The sequence below is a fragment of the Oncorhynchus tshawytscha genome, linkage group LG12, assembly GCF_018296145.1.
Source record: "Oncorhynchus tshawytscha isolate Ot180627B linkage group LG12, Otsh_v2.0, whole genome shotgun sequence".
Classification (NCBI taxonomy): Eukaryota; Metazoa; Chordata; class Actinopteri; order Salmoniformes; family Salmonidae; genus Oncorhynchus; species Oncorhynchus tshawytscha.
This window is the reverse complement of record NC_056440.1, coordinates 52714258-52734204: the sequence shown is the minus strand read 5'-3', so window position 1 is coordinate 52734204 and position 19947 is coordinate 52714258.

The window sequence follows — 19947 nt, the reverse complement described above, 5'->3', positions numbered from 1 at the left end:
TTGCGTGCCCTCCAATTTCACCGGAAACAGTTGACAGGTGTCCTGCTGACGGGACGCCTAGCCCTAAAGTTAACCTCAGAAGCCTCCTCCCTAAGTTTGCTTTATTCACTGCTTTAGTACACTCCACCAACCCTGATATCCTAGCCTTGTCCGAATCCTGGCTTAGGAAGGGCACCAACAATTCTTAATTGTCCATCCCCATTTACAACATTTTCCATCAAGATGGAACTGCTAAAGGGGGCGGAGTTAGTCTACTGTAGAGAGAGCCGGCAGAGTTCTGTCCTACAGTCCAGGTCTACACCCAAACAGTTCGAGCTTCTACTTTCAAAAATCCATATCTCCAGAAATAAGTCTCTCACTATTGTAGCTTGTCATAGACTCCCCTCAGCTCCCAGCTGTGCCCTGGACACCATATGTGAATTGATTGCCCCCCATTTATTTTCAGAGTTCGTACTGTTAGGTGACCTAAACTGGGATATGCTTAACACCCCGGCCGTCCTACAATAAGCTAGATACCCTCAATCTCAAACAAATTATGAAGGAACCTACCAGGTACAACCCCAAATCCGTAAACATGGACACCCTCTTAGATATGATCCTTGCCAACTTGTCCTCCAAATACACCTCTGCTGTCTTCAGCCAGGATCTCAGAGATCACTGCCTCATTGCCTGGGTCCGTTATGCATCAGCGGTCAAACGACCACCCCTCATCACTATGAAACGCTCCCTAAAACACTTCTGCGAGCAGGCCTTTCTAATCGACCTGGCCCAAGTATCCTGGAAGGATATTGACCTCATCCCATCAGCAGAGGATGCCTGGTTGTTCTTCAAAAGTGCCTTCCTCACCATCTTAAAAAAGCATGCCCCTTTCAAAAAATGTAGAACTAAGAATAGATATAGCCCTTGGTTCACTCCAGACTTAACTGCCCTTGACCAGGGAAAGAAATCATCCTGTGGCGCACTGCACTAGCTTTGAAAAGAAAAGTCCCCACGATATGCAACTTTCAGGAACAAATATACACAGTCAGTTAGGAAAGCAAAGGCTATCTTTTTCAAACAGAAATTTGCATCCTGCAACACTAATTCCAAAAAGTTTTGATGTGTGTTTGGGGTTGTTGTCCTGGTGGAAGACCCACAACTTTCCACAGAGACTGTTTTTGGACACTGGTTTGAACATTGCACTCCAAAACATTTTGATAATTTGCTGATTTCATGATGTCTTGCGCACATTCAAGGCAACAAATCAACCCCAGAGCGTTATCAAACCTCCCCTGCTTCACTTGGTCATTGGTAAAATTAGGAAGATCCCACTGCTGAAGGAGACACAAGAAAGCTTGATTGAACTTCTCAAAAACCAACCTAAAAAGCTTAAATCCCAGGGAAAATGTTCTGTGGACAAGCTAAACAACATTAGAGCTAATTGGCAATACAGATCAGTGCTGTGATTACTGACAACAAATTAAGAATTCAATGAAAGAACACCCTCCCTACATACAATCAAAATAGGTAGGTTTGTTAATGCTGTGGGGTTGCTTTGCTACCTCTGCCTCCTCTCCTGGGGGCCTTAAACGTGCGCTATGAATCTTGAAATCCAGGTTACAAAAAGTCCAGTTTACAAAAATATAATGGGTTCTGCAATGTTGAAAATTCAATGAAAAGTTGTGACCAAAACTATTTTTTCAAAGAAATAAGGAATTATTCAATAAAAGTACCAACATAAGGTGCCAATATATTCGGCCGGCGCTGTAGCTGTCGTCCTCAAACTCACTCAGCTGTCAAGAAACACACTGTTGATATACTGTAAATAAAATGATTTTCGGAAAGTATTCAGACCCCATGAATTTTTCCACATTTCGTTACATTACAGCCTTATTGTAAATGTGTTTACATTCGTTTTTTTCCTCAATCTACACACCATATCCCATAATGACAAAGCAAAAACTGTTTTTTAGAAATTTTTGTGAATTTATTATGAATAAAAAACATTACTTTTACATAAGTATTCAGACCATTTACTCAGTACTTTGTTGAAGCACCTTTGGCAGCGATTACAGCCTTGAGTCTATTTGGGTATGACACTACAAGCTTGGCACACCTGTATTTGGGAAGTTTCTCCCATTTATTCTCTTGAGATCCTCTCAAGCTCTGTCAGGTTGGATGAGGAGCATCGCTGTACAGCTATTTTCAGGTCTCTCCAGAGATGTTAGATAGGGTTCAAGTATGGGCTCTGGCTGGGCCACTCAAAGACATTCAGAGTCTTGTCCCAAAGCCACTCCTGCATTGTCTTAGCTGTGTGCTTAGGGTCTCTGTCCTGTTGGTAGGTGACTCTTTGCCCCAGTCTGAGGTCCTGAGAAGGTTTTCATCAAGGATATCTCTGTACTTTGCACCGTTCATCTTAGCCTAGATCCTGACTAGTCTCCCAGTCCCTGCCTCTAGAAAACATCCCCACAGCATGATGCTGCCACCACCATGCCTCACCATAGGGATGGTGCCAGGTTTCCTCCAGATGTGACACTTGACATTCAGGTCTTGGCATTCAGGTCTACCTTCTTGCTTGGTTTTTACTCTGACATGCACTGTCAACTGTGGGTGTGTGCCTTTCCAAATCATGTCTAATCAATTGAATTTACCACAGGATGATCAATGGAAACAGGATGCACCTGAGCTAATTTTTCGAGTCTCATAGGAAAGGGTCTTATGTAAATAAGGTATCTTTTTTTATACATTTGCAACATTTTCTAAAAAACAGTTTTTGCTTTGTCATTATGGGATATTGTGTGTAGATTGATGAGGAAAAAAACAAATAATCAATTATAAATAATGCTGTAACATAACTAAATGTGGAAAAGGGTCTGAATACTTTCCAAATGCACTGTGTAACATTTTGTCTGCTGCTTTTTTTAAGGAGTCTTCTTCATTGAAAAGGCGTAACCCTCGCTCACCATGAAAACTATTCATAGATTTTTTTGGTAGCACCTTGACTCATGTTGGTTGAGAATGCAATGTACTTTATTAAGATGGCAAGGAAAGAGATGGGGAGACAGAACAGGTAAATACATATGACAGGATGTGGATTGAAACCCTTTCTCTTGGGGTAATGCGTAGTCTGGAGTCAGCAATGCTACCACTTAAACCTCTGTCTCTATATGCTCTTCTCTGTTTTTTTGGTGTATTGACTGTTGGCTCATACCACCAGTCAAATGTCTGGGTTGGATATTTTGCAAGGGGTAGGTTATAGCTCGGTCAGTGCTTGCTCTAAAATCTAAACCGCATCAGATCTCCACTGGCACAGACCCACCAGCTAGTTAGCCAGTCAGAAACTGGAGACAAATTTTCTGGTTATCGAAACTGATGACTTATCAGTCAGATCAGTGTGTGTTGTGTTAGTTTGTTGACCTAGGTAGCACTTCATCATTGCAAGAGGGACTCGCCCAAAATAAGACCTACTACAGTTGATGTTCCAAGAATAATTTCAGAATGCTCATTTTGACAAAGTGCAGTTGTCTAAATGTATTTACAGTACAGGACAGCATAAGGTAGTGGATGGAGACTCAAGGTCAAAGGGCATCTAAAGTCTCCATATCAGCATCCTCAGTCAGCATTTCCTGGTATCAGCAAGGGCCTTGGCCATCCATCATTTGGAAGCTTTCTTGGGCACATTGTCTGTGCCACGGAAAAATCTTCGACAACTCTCTCAGATACAGTAAATCAACAGGCTCTCTGTTTGTGTTCTTTTCTTTAGTTATGTCCTTGTGTAGCAAAATAGTTATGTTTCACCACTCATATACTGTACATACTAAGCACTTCAGAATCTGCTAATTGTTTCCAAGTGCTTCTTTCTCATGAATGAGAAGTCAGAAGGTCAAGTTTACATATCGAAGTAGAGACGCCAACTCTGAAAGGACTGCGTCTCCCTATAATCACAGGCAAGCGCCAGGTTTTTCTGTACATGAGTGCCAATTGCAAATGTGTCTGCTAATGGTAGTACTGCATTACCGCCTATCTAACGATGGAAAACAGCCCTGTGTACGTGTCCATCCCTCTGGTGAGCTATTTAGTGCAGATTAGTATTAGCTAGCCAGCTTTAGACTGAAACTGGTCCAGGTCAACTGTTAGCACTAGGACTGCACTGGCAGGGTCAAGGTTTTCGTAGGAATGAAAGTATGGAATTGAATGAAATATTGGAAGAAAAGAGAAACTGCCACCCACCCACACCCCCCATTGCCACAAAATCCCTTCCTGGTCAACAAGAGGCCTGTTTTAACACATCATAAATTAGCATAGCATTAACACACATGGCCTGATTTTGAATACATTCCAGCTCACCCATACAGTGGCTTGCAAAAGTATTCATCCCCATTTTTTTGTCTTACAACCTGTAATTAAAATGGATTTTTAGGGGTTTGTATCATTTGATTGACACAACATGCCTACCACTTTTAAGATGCAAAATACATTATTGTGAAACAAACAAGAAATAAGACAAAAAACAGAACACCTGAGCGTGCATAACTATTTACCCCCCCTAAGTCAATACTTTGAAGAGACACCTTTTGCAGCAATTATCGTTGCAAGTCTCTTGGGGTGTCTCTATAAGCTTGGCACATCTAGCCACTGGGATTCTTGCCCATTCTTCAAGGCAAAACTGCTCCAGCTACTTCAAGTTGGATGGGTTCCGCTGGTGTACAGCAATCTTTAAGTCATACCACAGATTCTCAATTGGATTGAGGTCTGTGCTTTGACGAGGCCATTCCAAGACATTTAAATGTTTCCTCTTAAACCACTCGAGTGTTGCTTTAGCAGTATGCTTAGGGTCATCGTCCTACCGGAAGGTGAACCTCCGTTCCAGTCTCAAATCTCTGGAAGGCTGAAACAGGTCTCTCTCAAGAATGTCCTTGTATTTAGTGCCATCCATCATTCCTTCAATTCTAACTAGTTTCCCAGTCTCTGCTGATGAAAAACATCCCCACAGCATGATGCTGCCACCACCATACATCACTGTGTGGATGGTGTTCTCGTGGTGATGGCCAAAAAGCTCAATTTTAATCTCATCTGACCAGAGTACCTTCTTCCATATGTTTGGGGAATCTCCCACACGCCTTTTGGCAAACACCAAACGTGTTTGCTTATTTTTTTCTGGACACTCTTCCGTAAAGACCAGCTCTGTGGAGTGTACGGCTTAAAGTGGTCCTATGGACAGATACTCCGATCTCCGCTGTGGAGCTTTGCAACTCCTTCAGGGTTATATTCGGTCTCTTTGTTGCCTCTGTGATTAATGCTCTCCTTGCCTGGTCTGTGAGTTTTGGTGGGCGGCCCTCTCTTGGCATGTTTGTTGTGGTGCCATATTATTTCCATTTTTTTAATAATGGATTTAATGGTGCTCCGTGGGATATTCAAAGTTTCTGATATTTTTTATAACCCACCCCTGATCTGTACTTCTCCAGAACTTTGTCTCTGACCTGTTTGGAGAGCTCCTTGGTCTTCATAGTGCCGCTTGCTTAGTGGTGCCCCTTGCTCAGTGGTGTTGCAGACTCTGGGGCCTTTCAAACAGGTGTATATATACTAAGATCATGTGACACTTAGATTGCACACAGGTGGACTTTATTTAACTAATTATGTGACTTCTGAAGGTAATTGATTGCACCAGATCTTATTTAGGGGCTACATAGCAAGGGGGGTGAGTATATATGCACGCACCACTTTTCAGTTTTGTTTTTTATTTTTTATGACAAGTTATTTTTTTCATTTCCCTTCACCAATTTGGACTATTTTGTATGTCCATTACATGAAATCCAAATAAAAAATTCAGTTAAATTACAGGTTGTAATGCAACAAAATAGGAAAAACACCAAGGGGGATGAATACTTTTGCATGGCACTGTATGCACTTGCGCACACACCCTTCTATCTCCAAATGCCTTAATGTACAAAAGAAATGTCTTCGTACAACAACATGATAAATTACTTACATATCACACACCCAAGTCAATCAGCAATGTGTCCATTAGCACGGCATAAAAGGCAGGCCCTCGCTGAGAGCTCCTTTGACGATTCATAAAGAACTGCTTAGAGGGGTGGGTGAGTGGAGTTCCAATTACTTCAGCAACACCACTTCTAACAGGAACTCTGTCCCTCCCTCGTCTATCACGTCTCTGAAGCCATCTTTCCTCTCTCCCCTGACACCTCAGTGCTCTGAATGTCTCTCTGACAGTTATGAGGTTCTCTGAGGCTAAGCCATTTCACTGAACCCCCAGGGTGTGTGTCTGTGTCAATGTACTGCACAGGTAACCACTGATAGGGTGTGTTTTTGTTGGTAATTGTGGTAATCAAGTCCAAACTTGAGCGCTCCAGACCTGAATAGAGTGACCAGATTCATTAAGTTACATTGTGGTAATCTTTTGGTAGGCAAATGTTAGAGAGAATACAGTAGACGGCACGGGTCAAAATGATTGATTGATGACCCTACGTCATGATGACGCGTGCATGTTTAAATATGGGCCCCCGCCCCATCCCCCCTGTTCGTGTGGTCATGTGTTAGAGGGTGTGTGTTATTTTATCTCTATATGTCCGGCTTTGAAGTAGTCCAGGTGATTGATGAGTAGGGGTCTGGTGGAACTGGATGGTTTGAGTGTTTGAACTTTTGGGGGACCCTGTATGTCCCCCACCCCCCACAGTTTGTTATCTGATGAAGCAGGAATGTCCTGGGGGGTTATAGGGCTGGGGGCATCTGCATTATAAATGTCCAGAACAAGCCATTTTTTAAATAAAGACCTTAATATTAAACATCTAAAATATGCCAATTCTTGGAGTGCTCTGCAGCTCATGTCATGAATCCAACGACAAAAGCCTGGAGGATGTTTTGCGTGAGGCTCCAGAATGTTTTAAAGGATTTTTGTGTACAAGCGAGGGACATATTTCGTACATATTCAACCCGGAGGAATCTACGGTTAAGATATTCACAGACAGCGTGTCCCAACCCTTTTATCATGGAGAACCCGAGCTTTTTTCTCCAGCGCTAAGGATGCGAGAATGGCTTAAAATAAGGCAAGCTTTGTGTCAAATGGAACGCGCCCTGAGTGCTTCAAGGCTGCCCGGATATGCGTTGGAAGAACAAGTCTGTGGACGAAGTGAGCTAATGGCTCTAAGAGTCACTTCAATGGCGTATACCCGGAACTCCAGAGTGACAATTTTAGCATGTGAACAATTTGATAGTGCAAATGCTACGAAAACGGTCAGTTCCTATGTATCCTCCAAAGCATGCAAGGATGTAAATTTTTTTCAAATAATGTTCAGTTTTAAATGGCGCGATTACCACATTTTCCGAACCCTGATGAATAAGCTGGACTCTTTTCGAAAATCGTGAACAATTACGGCGATGGCCGAGGTTGTCGTTGAGACATACCCAGGACCAACAAGGTCGAAGGCGGCTCTTTCCCTGGAGTGAAAGTGGGCAGAGCTTCGGTGGAGCGGGCAAAAGACTTTGCGATGGGGAATTGGAAACGGATAATGGTCGTGGCTAACAGGACCATATATATGTAAGAAATAGTAAAAAATGTTGAATTATAACGGTTGTTAAAATGTATGTGTTAAATATTTAGAATTAAATCATTGTTTTTGAAAATGTATAGCCCCCATATAACTAAGGGGAAGCGCTCTTTTCTCTCACGTTAGGGTCTGGCGCAGACAACTGTAAGATCTGAAAAAACATGTATTATTTTATAGTCTATTCCTACAATGGTATGTTATGAACATTACGGTTTATTAAAGTTTGTAACAATGTACAAAGAACGGCCTCCAAGCTTCTTTTTTTTTAACATAAAACACGTGTGATGCCTGTTTAAATATTATTCAAATGTGTTACTTAATTCAAACATGTCTTAAAGGGTGTACGAAATATTTTTGGAATTCAATAAATGGAATTTTAAAAAACAGTATCTCACCCGTAACTAAGGCAAAGAGTATTTCACATCATCTTCCAGCTCTGTCTCGAAGAAAAAGACCTGGGAAATAGGGGTGCGTGCATGAGTGGGCGTGTGATGGAGCAGCAGGAGGGTGTGTGTGTGTGCGTTTCAAGGGTTTGTGTGTGTGGGTTCAACACGGGGTCCCAGAGCTCTATCTGTAGAGAATTGTTTGAAACCAAGGTTTGCACTATCGGCCATATGGCATGTCAAGATATCAACCGATCACCCCGGGGTTATACACTGATATCTAATCAACGCACCGGGAGCCCAGCAAACCCGATGCAGACAGAAAGGCTCTATGGGGTTCACAGCCTTTTGGCCTCTAAACCAAAACATACAGCGGTGGTTGCATACATCTCTCCCCAGAAACTCAATCCGTACTTTTCGATAGTTAGGGACAGAACTATTTTTAACGCTGTTAGCACTGCTTTAGCGCAAACCCCAAAGGCCCGAATATTTAGCTGCCCGGACAGATTAAAAAAATATATTCTGAATAAGTGAATCTCTCATAATGGATATTTCTGGAGGTGGGTAAATGAAAAATATATTTTAAGATTTGTTTGAATATTATTGTAATATTAAACCCTAGTTATTTGGATATTTCAGGCCAAAGGCCAATAAAGTTAAAAAGTGTATATATATATATATATATAGCGTATAACGTTTAATATTGTCGAACGGTGGTTAGAATCCCAAACATTTACGCAGCTTTTACGCGATTTAACGGATCTGGAGTAACATGAGGGTGGTTCACAGGAGCAAAAATCGGGCAGTCAGTCGCCATCGGCCTTTTTACGTTGTAAGTCCTTCTAATTAAACACATACCCAAGAATATTTATATATAAAAATATAAAAATAGTGTGTGTTATTTAAAAAAACTATTTTATGTATTTACAGCCGACATACAGCCAAGAATGATAAAGGATTCGTTATGGACATCTGACACAGGGGACTTGGATGCAATTCTACCGTTCTGTACGAGCGATTTTTCAAACTCCCCTCGAATACAGGGAACTTCGACTCCCTCCCGACATATTCCAGACCCCAACAGGCAACGAACAACTGTGGCCATAGTACATTGCTCAGATTCAACACCAACCGAAAAATACTGTTGGGCCAGGAACTTGCGGCTTTACGATCCGGCGCTCCAGGGACACGGTATGAGATCATTATACGTTTTGTTATTAGTTATAAGCCTTTTTATTAGTTATACCTCTGTTGATAGCATATGTTAAAACAAGGACAAATAATGTTTTTTTTCAGACTGCCCGGAGACAGCCCCTGCAGAATCTGGAATGCTAGAGAAAAAAAGTAGAGCCCTCAGGATCCTCAATTCGTCAGAACAAGCGCACAAAAAGCCGAGGTATTTTAACTATGTATTGTTAATATATATTATTATACCGGAAAGGTATTTGACATTTTATGTATCTAACGTAATTTTGTATGTATTATTTTCATTCAGACTCCGCCCCGGCGAAAAACGGCACAGACGGCCACATACATCTAGAGCTGGGGGATTCCGGCGCCCCGAACATTCCAGAGGAAACACCCGAGAGACCTGTTTTTAATGACATGTCAGATGTTGACGACCAGCTATTCTGTGATGCGGCCAACCTTATCGACCCAGACAATTCTACGGCCTCAGTACCTGCAGCCGAACAAGAAAGGTTTTTCACATTATTTTCCAGGGCTTTGAAATCGAGGAATGTTTTGCTATACAAACGACTGGGGGATTTAATTGACAGACAGTACAGAGACGATATGTTATTCTGGCATAGAACAATTCCACGCATGTTAAACAGCAACCCCATTAAAAAACGCAAATACAGACGCTAAAATCATACATGTAACACCAACCATTACAGAAAGACCCAAAAAACGAACACCCTTAATTATCCAAAAATGGCAGAACTACCGCAACAAGGGGAGACAGTTGAAAGCCTCTTAGCCCAGATTCCAGCCGAACTCCTAGAAGTTATTAAACGTATGAACGAGTCAGGATCGTTAGATGAAAGCATATTAACACAGATTCCCGCCGAACTCTTAGAAATGATTAATCGCATGAACGAGTCAGGGGCGCCTGAGGAAAACATGTTATCCCAGATTCCCGAAGCCCTCATAACCTTAATTAATCGGATGAAGAGAGTCAGACATTTTCGACCCCTGCAACCCCAACAGCGATAGACCAACCAGTAACGCCCAGGTCCGTAGAGTCTGAAACGCCTCAAGATGTTTTTGGGGAATTGGAAAATTGTCTAATAAATCTGGCGGCAGATGGTCTTGATAGACGTGTCAGGGTTGTGTACAGGAATAAATTCAACAATACAGAGATTCGACAGTTTTTCAATTTCCTATGGGTGAATCAGAATCTTGACTATGCGGTATTTTACATGATGATAATGGACACTCTAAACGATCTGTTAGAGACGGCAAGAGATTATGGCGAACCACGTGATGTCTTACAGTTGGAAATTTGTGGAGATAGCCTGCATAACACAGTATCTCTTATTTTACCCAATGGCGAAGCAGATCTTGAACAATTTACCGCGCTGCTAGAACGACTTGTTCAGTCAAATTTAGCCATCATAGCCGATCGGACCCTCGAGCTTGTAGTGCAAATAATACGTCAACCCCAGGGGGGTGGTGGGCAGAGAAGGAAGCTTGATAGCCTAATGCAGTCAGAAATCATAAGAAATAAAAGGGCCTACCTCATAAACGTTCACAATCCCGATAATAAGCTATGTTTTGCAATAGGCCTAGCGCATTTACTTAACCCCGGATGTACTGATCTGACGGCATTGCAAAAGGCTAGAGAGATCCAAACGGCGGTGGGCCTCGGTATACAGGAAGGGGTGGCATTCTCAGACATTGTCAAATTTGAAAACTTTCTGAATATCAAGATTGTGGTTTTGTACCACAGTAGAGCTAATGCATCTCTCTTGAAGTTCCAAAACACACCCCAACCGCACCCCCAGATTCTGTACTTTTATGTGCAAAACGAACATTACTATGCCGTTACCAACATCACGGCCTTTTTAGGCGCAGCATATGTGTGTCCATCCTGCCATACCGGCTACAGCCGAAAGGGGGGGCACTCGTGCCGTTATAACTGTGCGGTATGTCAGGATGCAGAGTGCCCTATGCAACCCCTAAACTTGACACCCTGTGAGGATTGCCATCGCACATGTCGTTCGACCTACTGTTACGATAAACACAAAATTGAAAATGGCACCCTAAGGCCTGTAAATCTGTAAGCATTTGTGCCATTAACAAGAAATGCCCAAAATGTCATTGCAATTACAACCTTAAAATAGATAGCCCTAAACCACATGTTTGTGGAATCATACATTGTCCAATCTGTAAAGGGGCTCTGAAAAGCAGAAATGCTGAAGTGGTTCAAGAAGTGCCACACGAGTGTTATATTCAGCCCTTGGCTGAAGATGAACATTCAGAGAAATATGTGTTCTATGATTTTGAGACAAATCAGCAATCGGGGGATCATTTGCCTATTTTTGTATCTACCATGACATTCAAGGGGGAAAAGTGGTCTGCAGAAGGATCCAATTGTGCACTACTCTTTCTAAAACATTTTAGAAAACCACAGTACCGAAACTTTACGTTTATAGCCCACAATGCTAGAGCCTACGACTCTTACCTTCTTCTGAACCCCTTGATACAGCAAGGGGTGGCACCCAGTGTCATAGCTCAAGGTAGTAAAATCTTGTGTTTTGTAGATCCAGCCTTCAACCAGAGATACATTGACAGTTTAAGCTTCTTACCCATGAGATTGGCTCAAATGCCAGAGGCCTTGGGTTTTGAAAACTCTGTGAAAGGCTGGTTCCCCCACTTCTTCACATCTGAGGAGAATCTACATTATATCGGATCATATCCCAGCCCAGAAATGTACGGGTGTGATCAAATGTCTCCCAAAGAGCGTGAGAGGTTCATGACGTGGTATGAGACAGTAAGACATGGCCCCTTTGATTTCCATAAAGAGATGGAATCATACTGTGACAATGATGTGGTTATACTTCGTGAAGGATGCCTCAGATTCAGAGAAGAGGTAATCAAAGATGCAGGCATTGACCCCTGGAGTTGTACAACTATTGCATCGGCATGCATGAAAACATACCGTACACACTATCTGCCTACATCCTCTATAGCTATCCCCTCGCCTGACAACTACCGGCGCCAATTCAAGTCATACTCTAGTGGGTCCATTCAATGGTTAGAGTATATGGCCCAGGATAAAGACATTTTTATTCAACATGCTTTGAATCGAGGGGAGAAGGCATTTGGCTCTTACCATGTAGATGGCTACACCCAGATTGACGGGGTTGAGACCGTGTATGAGTACAACGGTTGTTTCTTCCATGGTTGCAAATCTTGCTTTGTGCCCCAGAACATGTGTGTCCTAACCCAAAAGACTTTTGGGGAAATGTACCAAGAGTTTCAAGACAAAGTTGATTCTTTACAGGCTACTTACGGTCTAAAAGTGGTTGTTTTGTGGGAGCACGAATGGACAGCCCTCAAAAAGTCTGATCCTCATGTTCAAGCCTTCCTTTCCAGCTTTGACACCCCAGAACCTCTGGAACCAAGACAGGCCTTGTATGGCGGCCGTACCAATGCTTTGACATTGAGGTATGTAGCGCAACCCGACGAGACAATAGGATATGTAGATTTTACATCCCTTTATCCGCATGTAATGAGTTCCTCATGCTATCCTATAGGTCATCCGGAAATTATTCATCGTGATTTTGACTTACCTCAAAACTATTTTGGTCTGATCAAAGCAACAGTCTACCCTCCAAGGGGTTTGTTTATACCTGTGTTGCCTTACAGGGGCCCTCAAGGAAAACTTTTCTTTCCCCTTTGTCGCACATGCAGTGAAAACATACAACAAAACCCATGTGATCACACCGATCAAGAAAGAGCCCTGACAGGTGTATGGGTCACAGCTGAATTCTCTAAGGCTTTAGAGATGGGGTATCGTGTGGCCAAAATCTTTGAAGTATGGAACTTTTCAAAGAAATCAGACACTCTTTTTAAAGAGTACATCAAGACCTTCTTGAGATGTAAGCAAATGGCTTCAGGCTATCCTGCATCGGTCACAGATCAAGAGAGTAAAGACAGGTACATTCAAGACTATCATGACAGAGAAGGCATCCTTCTTGACCCTGACAGAATAGAGGTCAACAAAACCAAACGAAATGTGTCGAAATTGTACTTAAATTCGCTTTGGGGCAAATTAGCGCAGAGGTGTAATATGCTAACAACGTCGATTATTAAAGACCCTGAAGAATTCTTGGAATTCGTTTTTCGGACCAATACGAAATTTCACATTTTTCATTCTTGAGTCAAGACATTGCCTTGGTGCAATGGCGACGTAACAAGAAGTGGGTTCTACCCCCGGGTAATGTAAATGTGTTTCTTGCAGCATTTACCACGGCCTATGGCCGACTTGAACTGTACAAGCTCATGGAGCAGCTTCAGAGGCGGGTTCTTTACCATGACACAGACTCTGTGGTCTATGTAAGCAAACCGGGGGATTGGACCCCCCCACTCAGCAACTATCTGGGTGGCTTAACGAGTGAACTCGCAGAGGGTGACCATATCACCGAATGGTCCTCCTGTGGTCCCAAAAGCTATGCTTTTAGGACTCTAAAGAATCACGTGGTTTTGAAAGCCAAAGGCGTGACTCAAAACTATGAAAATGCCCAGCGTGTAAACTTGGAATCAATCACACGCTTGGTCGAGGGGTTCCTAAAGGACAGGAATAGTGACTTGGAGATTTTGAGCTCCTACAAAAAGATTGTTAGGGATAAAAAGGGGTTCCATCTGAGGAATGCCCCACTCACTAAAAGATTCAGGGTTGTCTATGACAAGAGAGTGCTTTTGCCTGACGGGACCACCTTGCCCTATGGCTACTGACTTATGCTACATGCCGCAGTGTGTCAGGACTCAAAAAACTACAACAAAAAAAAAATACCCCGCGTGTAAAAATAGGACTCAATCACACGCTTGTTCGAGTGGGTTCCTAAATGACAGGAATAGGGACTTGGAGATTTAGGACCTCCTACAAAAAATATTTTTGGGTATAAAAAAGGGCTTCCATCTGAGGAAGGCCCCACTTACTAAAAAGATTCAGGGTTGTCTATGACAAGAGACTGTTTTTGCCTGACTGGACCACATTGTCCCTTTGGCTACTGACTTATGCTACAAGCCACAGGGTGTCTTAAAGCTTAAGATATCATGACTGCTGTAGAAGGTTTTGACCCCCGGTTGCAACTACCATTTTCGGCCTTAATCGCAGGGCCTTCGAATAGTGGTAAAACTTGTTTTGTAAAAAGTATTTTAGAGAATTCTGAACATGTGTTATCTCAAAAACCTGATAATGTTGTGTGGTGTTATTCATGTTATCAACCTCTGTATGATGAATTGTTGAAGACAATAAAAATCACGTTTGTTGAAGGAATACCTGATTCCCTGTCTGATGATGAACTTTTACCTCCTCATAAAAACAATCTGCTGGTTTTGGACGATATGCTATTTGCAGGTAGCGAACATCCCGAAATTGCCCGAGCGTTTACCCAATATACTCATCATAGAAACCTGTCCGTGCTTTACTTGGTGCAGAATGTGTTTCACCAAGGTAAAAATAGCCGCACCATCAGTTTGAACGCCAATTACATGGTTTTGTTCAAAAATCCTAGAGACAAACTACAAATTAACACTCTAGCTCAGCAGATGTACCCGGGAAGGAAATCCTACTTTATGGAGAGCTACGAGGACGCTACCAAAGCGCCATTTTCTTATTTAATCGTGGATTTAAAAGCAAATACTCCAGAACACCTGAGGCTACGAACCGGTCTGTTCCCGTGGGAGTGGCCGGCTGCGTACATTCCTAAAAAGTAGCCGCTATGTCTCTGCGTTTAAAAAGAAACTTGCCCCTCTTGAGAAGCCTAGTTGGGGCTACATCTAATGAACGGAAGGCCATCTTGGGTCACTGTTCTTCAGATCTCATATTATCCCTATGTGAGATTGCTTTGAATCTTCTCAAAGGACGCATTCCACTCACCCTGACACAATTGAAAAAATTAAAGAGACAAAAGACCGCGATCAAGCTCTTTGCCAATAAAAGGGTCAGTCTTCAAAAGAAACGACATAGCATACAACAGTCTGGCGGTTTTATTCTACCTTTACTAAGTATAGCCGTGCCCTTCATCACCAGCCTTATTGCAGCCCGACGTGGTGGTTGAACACATAGGGTGATGGCCAATAAAATGTATCTGGTGCCACAACAAGAGTTGGATAGACTTAAAAAACAAGTGCAGGGTCCCGAAAATATCAGACAAACAGCAGAAAATGATTTGGATACGGCCATGAAGGATATTTTGAATCAAAAAGGATTGAACCCCTATGATAAGGTCCAAAAATACACAAACCTCTTGCAAAGGTATTTGTCCTTGGTGAAACAAGGGGAGAGAGAGACAGGCCATTTAACTATTTCCCTACAGGACCCTTTAAAAGATGACGAGCCTAGCGAGAGCCACGCCCCTGTAATGCCTGTACCTGCGAGCTTACCGTCTGAAGATCAAATGCCTGTTGAAGATAAAGTTATGCATGACTTGTTAACCCATGTTCCGGCACGTAACAGGAAAAATGTTAGCTACATTATGAACAAGCTAAAAGACTCAAAGGGGGCAGCTACTTGGAACGACAAAGGAGAGTTTATCCTTCAGGGCTCGGTTGTCAAGGGTTCACATATACTTGACTTGCTTAAAAGTACCACATCTGCCCACAAGGTTGCTGATGACAGAAGACCTCCAGGGTGGCTTCAGTTTCTTAAGGCCCTGGCCATCCTCAACATACCCCTCTCGGGTGTACCCAACTATAAGATTCGTCAACATATTCACTCTTTAAAACACAAACCTTCAACGAGATACAGCACCCCTAAAGATGCCCCAAAACCCTCGCATCCTTATGAAATGAATGACGATAACCCATTTACCCCCCTGAACGCCTCCGGACCTTTTCCCTAATCCCGATCTCTCTGGGTGGTTAGACTTTTGAATGACTTTTTGAATGACTATGATTAAATTCAATAAATTTTATTTGAAAAAATAAGTAATTTAACATTTGTGGCATTCTTGAAACATTTGGCGTGAGCATACGCCTTGATTACACGTTCTTAAAGGATACACATTTGAACACTTTTGATATTTTCTAACAAAACAAGCTACAACGTTATCATTACTTCTTAAATCATCCTTATAAAGAGACATAACATCTTCAAAAGAAACTCCCGGGCTCTTTGGCATAGGTAGAATACACAGTGTTGTCCGCATGTAGTTGAAAGGTTATCTTGCACCTGTTTGATGTTATAGTATATCTTTGAGCAGTTTTTGGTCAGAAATTCTTTAATAGATTTGGGGAAATGTGAAAAACCGGGGGGAAAGCCATAGGAATCAAAAAAAGTTGAGATTTTTCTTCCTCCTTCCTCTTCTAATGTCACAGCTAGCCAATGTTCACCCGGCATGTGTTTAGGATGGGTATTGACAATAAACAGGGCAGGCCGCTCCGTCCATTTCTCCATAGGTAATTCATCACAAGCCAACACTCCGCAAAATTGTTTTCCAATCAGTCGGCTCATGAGCCCTTCCAACTCTTGGGTATTCATGTCTTTGCTCAACGATCCTTAATAATAATCTACTAAAACCTGTCTTCGGCTATTCACCTCCAAGATTGAATCAGAGCAGGCATAAACAATCATGCTAACGGTACAGGCTAAAGGTGTACGGAAACGCATTTCCAGCCTGAGGTTACCTTGGGACACCACCGAAAGATTTCCTGAGGTGTCATCATCAGGTGATAAATTGAAAGCATACATTGTGTAACCCTCTGCAAAATCATTTCTGTCAATAGGTAAAGAGAGATCTTTTAGATGCCTCCCGGTAGCCAGGAATAGATTGTAAAATTCTCGCACAGATATGTTGTTATTAAATTGCGGTTGGAAAGCCTTAGCAGGGACCTGACGTCCGTCCTGACACAGAGCTACATACTCTGCATTGAAGTGTTGAAAATTAAATGGGTTTTTATTTAAGGTGCCCGTATTGGAGGCGTGATCAACCAAACCTATAACCACGTATCGCGGTAAAGGGCCTAGAAATAGGTTTTCTTGACTGCAGATTCTGCTGCCCACAGGTATGCTAAAGGTTTTCATGGTTATTCTTTGGAGAGGGTAAAGGGCATTTCCTTTCAGCAAAGCCTGTGAGTGACCCAGACGAACTGCCGGAGATACCGACACTTTTTAATAAAAAGCGTGGCCCCCAACACTTTTAAGCTAAAGTCCCCATCCGTTGCAGACATTAGGCAAAACTCATCCTTGGCCCTGGTTAATTTTAGTCTTAAATCAACCGCATTTAATAGTAGACGTTCTTGAAAGAAAATATCCGAGTGTATAGGGCCTAGCAGGTGAAACTCTCGAGATCCTGCACAGTAGAGAGCCCGTGCCGCCAGGCCTTTATTTGCACCGGTGGATGGGTCTGTCGATTCCATAGAGACTCCTGCAGTATCCTTGCTAAAAAGCCCTGCGCTGAATTGGGTCTTGAGAGTATCTTCAGAGTAGTTGAGTAAGCATTCCATGATGGCCCGGTATGGGTATGTGGCACTGCTTTGACTGATTAGACGTTCCCCCAAAGTCACATCCACTTGGGAGAAGATGGTGGCCACTGGGTAATTAATGAGACTCACTTTGGCATCATTTGCAATATCCGTACCATCTCTTTTGGTCACTTTTAGACGCAAATGCACCAAGGTGTTGTTGAGGTCCAGATAGTTGTCACCGTGGCCTGGTATGAAAAACTCTATGGGGCCGTTGTCTGTAATGGCCGAGAGTGGGGCTATCTCCACATAACTGGACCTCTCTACTGAATGTTGGGTTAAGGGGGCCGTGAAAAGATCGAGCTCTGTCTTTATAGCTTCAGAGGACATGCGGTGTAAAAGAGCCATGGTGCTTGTTCTTTTAGAAAATACTTCCGAGTATTCTTTTTACCTTTTTTGGTCCAGACCTCCTGATCGCATTGGCTACAACCTCACTTACGATATTTTTGCTGCTGATTTTAAATGAGGTTTGGCTATGCTGAAGCCTCTCTTCATAAACGGTAAAACCATCCTAAAGAGGTTACGAAATATACCTCCTATCCCCGAACCATACATGGTGGGGGTCCCATAATAGCCGGGTAACCCATTACCCACTTGATCCACATAGTATGTGACATACCGGTTAGGGTCGAGATGTCGTTGTTCCATAATTTTAATTTAGATGTATTATGTATATAAAGTATATAAAATATATAATACTCATATTATATATGTAGAGAGGTTTTGGTGGGTCTAAAGTGGAGTTTTACAATCGTTTTACCATAAGTAAATTCAATGTTTTCGTTCTGATCCGTTTTAAGCTCAACAAGAATGTTTTCAATATATTTCTTGCTTACAGGTACGTAGTGTGGCTTGTCGTAGGTGACAGTGACTATGTCGCCATCCTTTCCGTCTATATGAACCGTTCTCAGCAGTGGCACACAGCTGTCTCCGACCCTTTGATAGGATATGATGTCGGTATACACAAATATGTTGTAAAATCCTGCATGTATATCTGCGGGGAATGGGAATAATTTATCTCTCACATACGTCCATTTATTGGGACCCATCCCCAACATGTATGATAAATTACCGCCGGTCTTTATCCCCCCGGAAGCATCTCCAGAGATTTGTACCCTTTAATGTATAGGGTTGTACATCAGGAATATTTCCATACTGTTCTGCGATAGACGTTCATTCAACTCGGAGACGAGCCTGTCGACGGTTCTATAGAACCCTTTTTTAACCTTAATAAATTTCGAAGGTTCCGATAACTTTTTGAAATAAAATTCCCGGTCCTTATCTTTGATATTATACCAGCTATGGGGGTATGTAATCTCGCTGAGACCTACTTCCCAGGCCTCTGATAACTCTATAGGCTTTGGAAAATTGGTTGTGTAATTAGAACTCTGATTATTATGATATATATGTGCGGACGCATTACTGGGGAGAGTCAGGTAGAAGCCACTGTGTTCCATTATGCACTCCGGTGTACACCGAATGAGGATGTATTTTATCATGCATGGGGGTTTAAATTAACCCCAGATGCCTCCACCACATCCTTCTCTAATACCCAGCTGTTGAATTTTAGCGGCCAGTTTTTCCAGCGGACCAGCACCCATTTTTGACCCTTCTCTCTCTTTTGATCTAGAATCGCCTCTACGTGAAACACTTTGTCTTTACCAACCTTTACCTTCTGTAATTCCTGCTCATAAAAAGATCCCTCTATAAGGACCCCGTCATAATCTTTTAATATGTAGACCGGGGGTATGCGCGGCAGACATTCTGTAACCGTGAAAAGCTCGTCACTGTATCCTTGTTCGTATTTTTTATCGAAAACACCCCTCAACATGGATATACGTACCAAGTCCCCCACAACGAATTTAAAAGGTATTTTTTTCTTACGGCGAAGGGGGAGCAAACCATACAGATTTTTAAAGACTTGAAAAGAGTTTTCCGAAGAGACCTCGGAGGGTTTCATCCTTATACTTTTATGATAACTATTGTTATACCCAATTACTAAATCTTGAACTATATCGATATATCTATGCGTGTTGTGAGCTGTAAAATAGCGCCACATCCGCTCCTTCAGAGTTCTGTTAAAGCGTTCAACAACTGAAGCTTTCAAATCCGAGCCTGTAGCAAAATGTACTATATTGTGTTTTTTCATGAGTTTCTGAAAAGGCTTATTAAAAAATTATTTTCCGCCATCAGTCTGCACTTTCTTGGGGGCACCTCCTTCCTTCAAGATAGAGGCAAATGCCCGGGTCACCTCAACACCCCGCTTATTTTTTAAGACCCGGACAAAAGCTATTTTAGAGAAAATATCTATAACCGTTAGCATG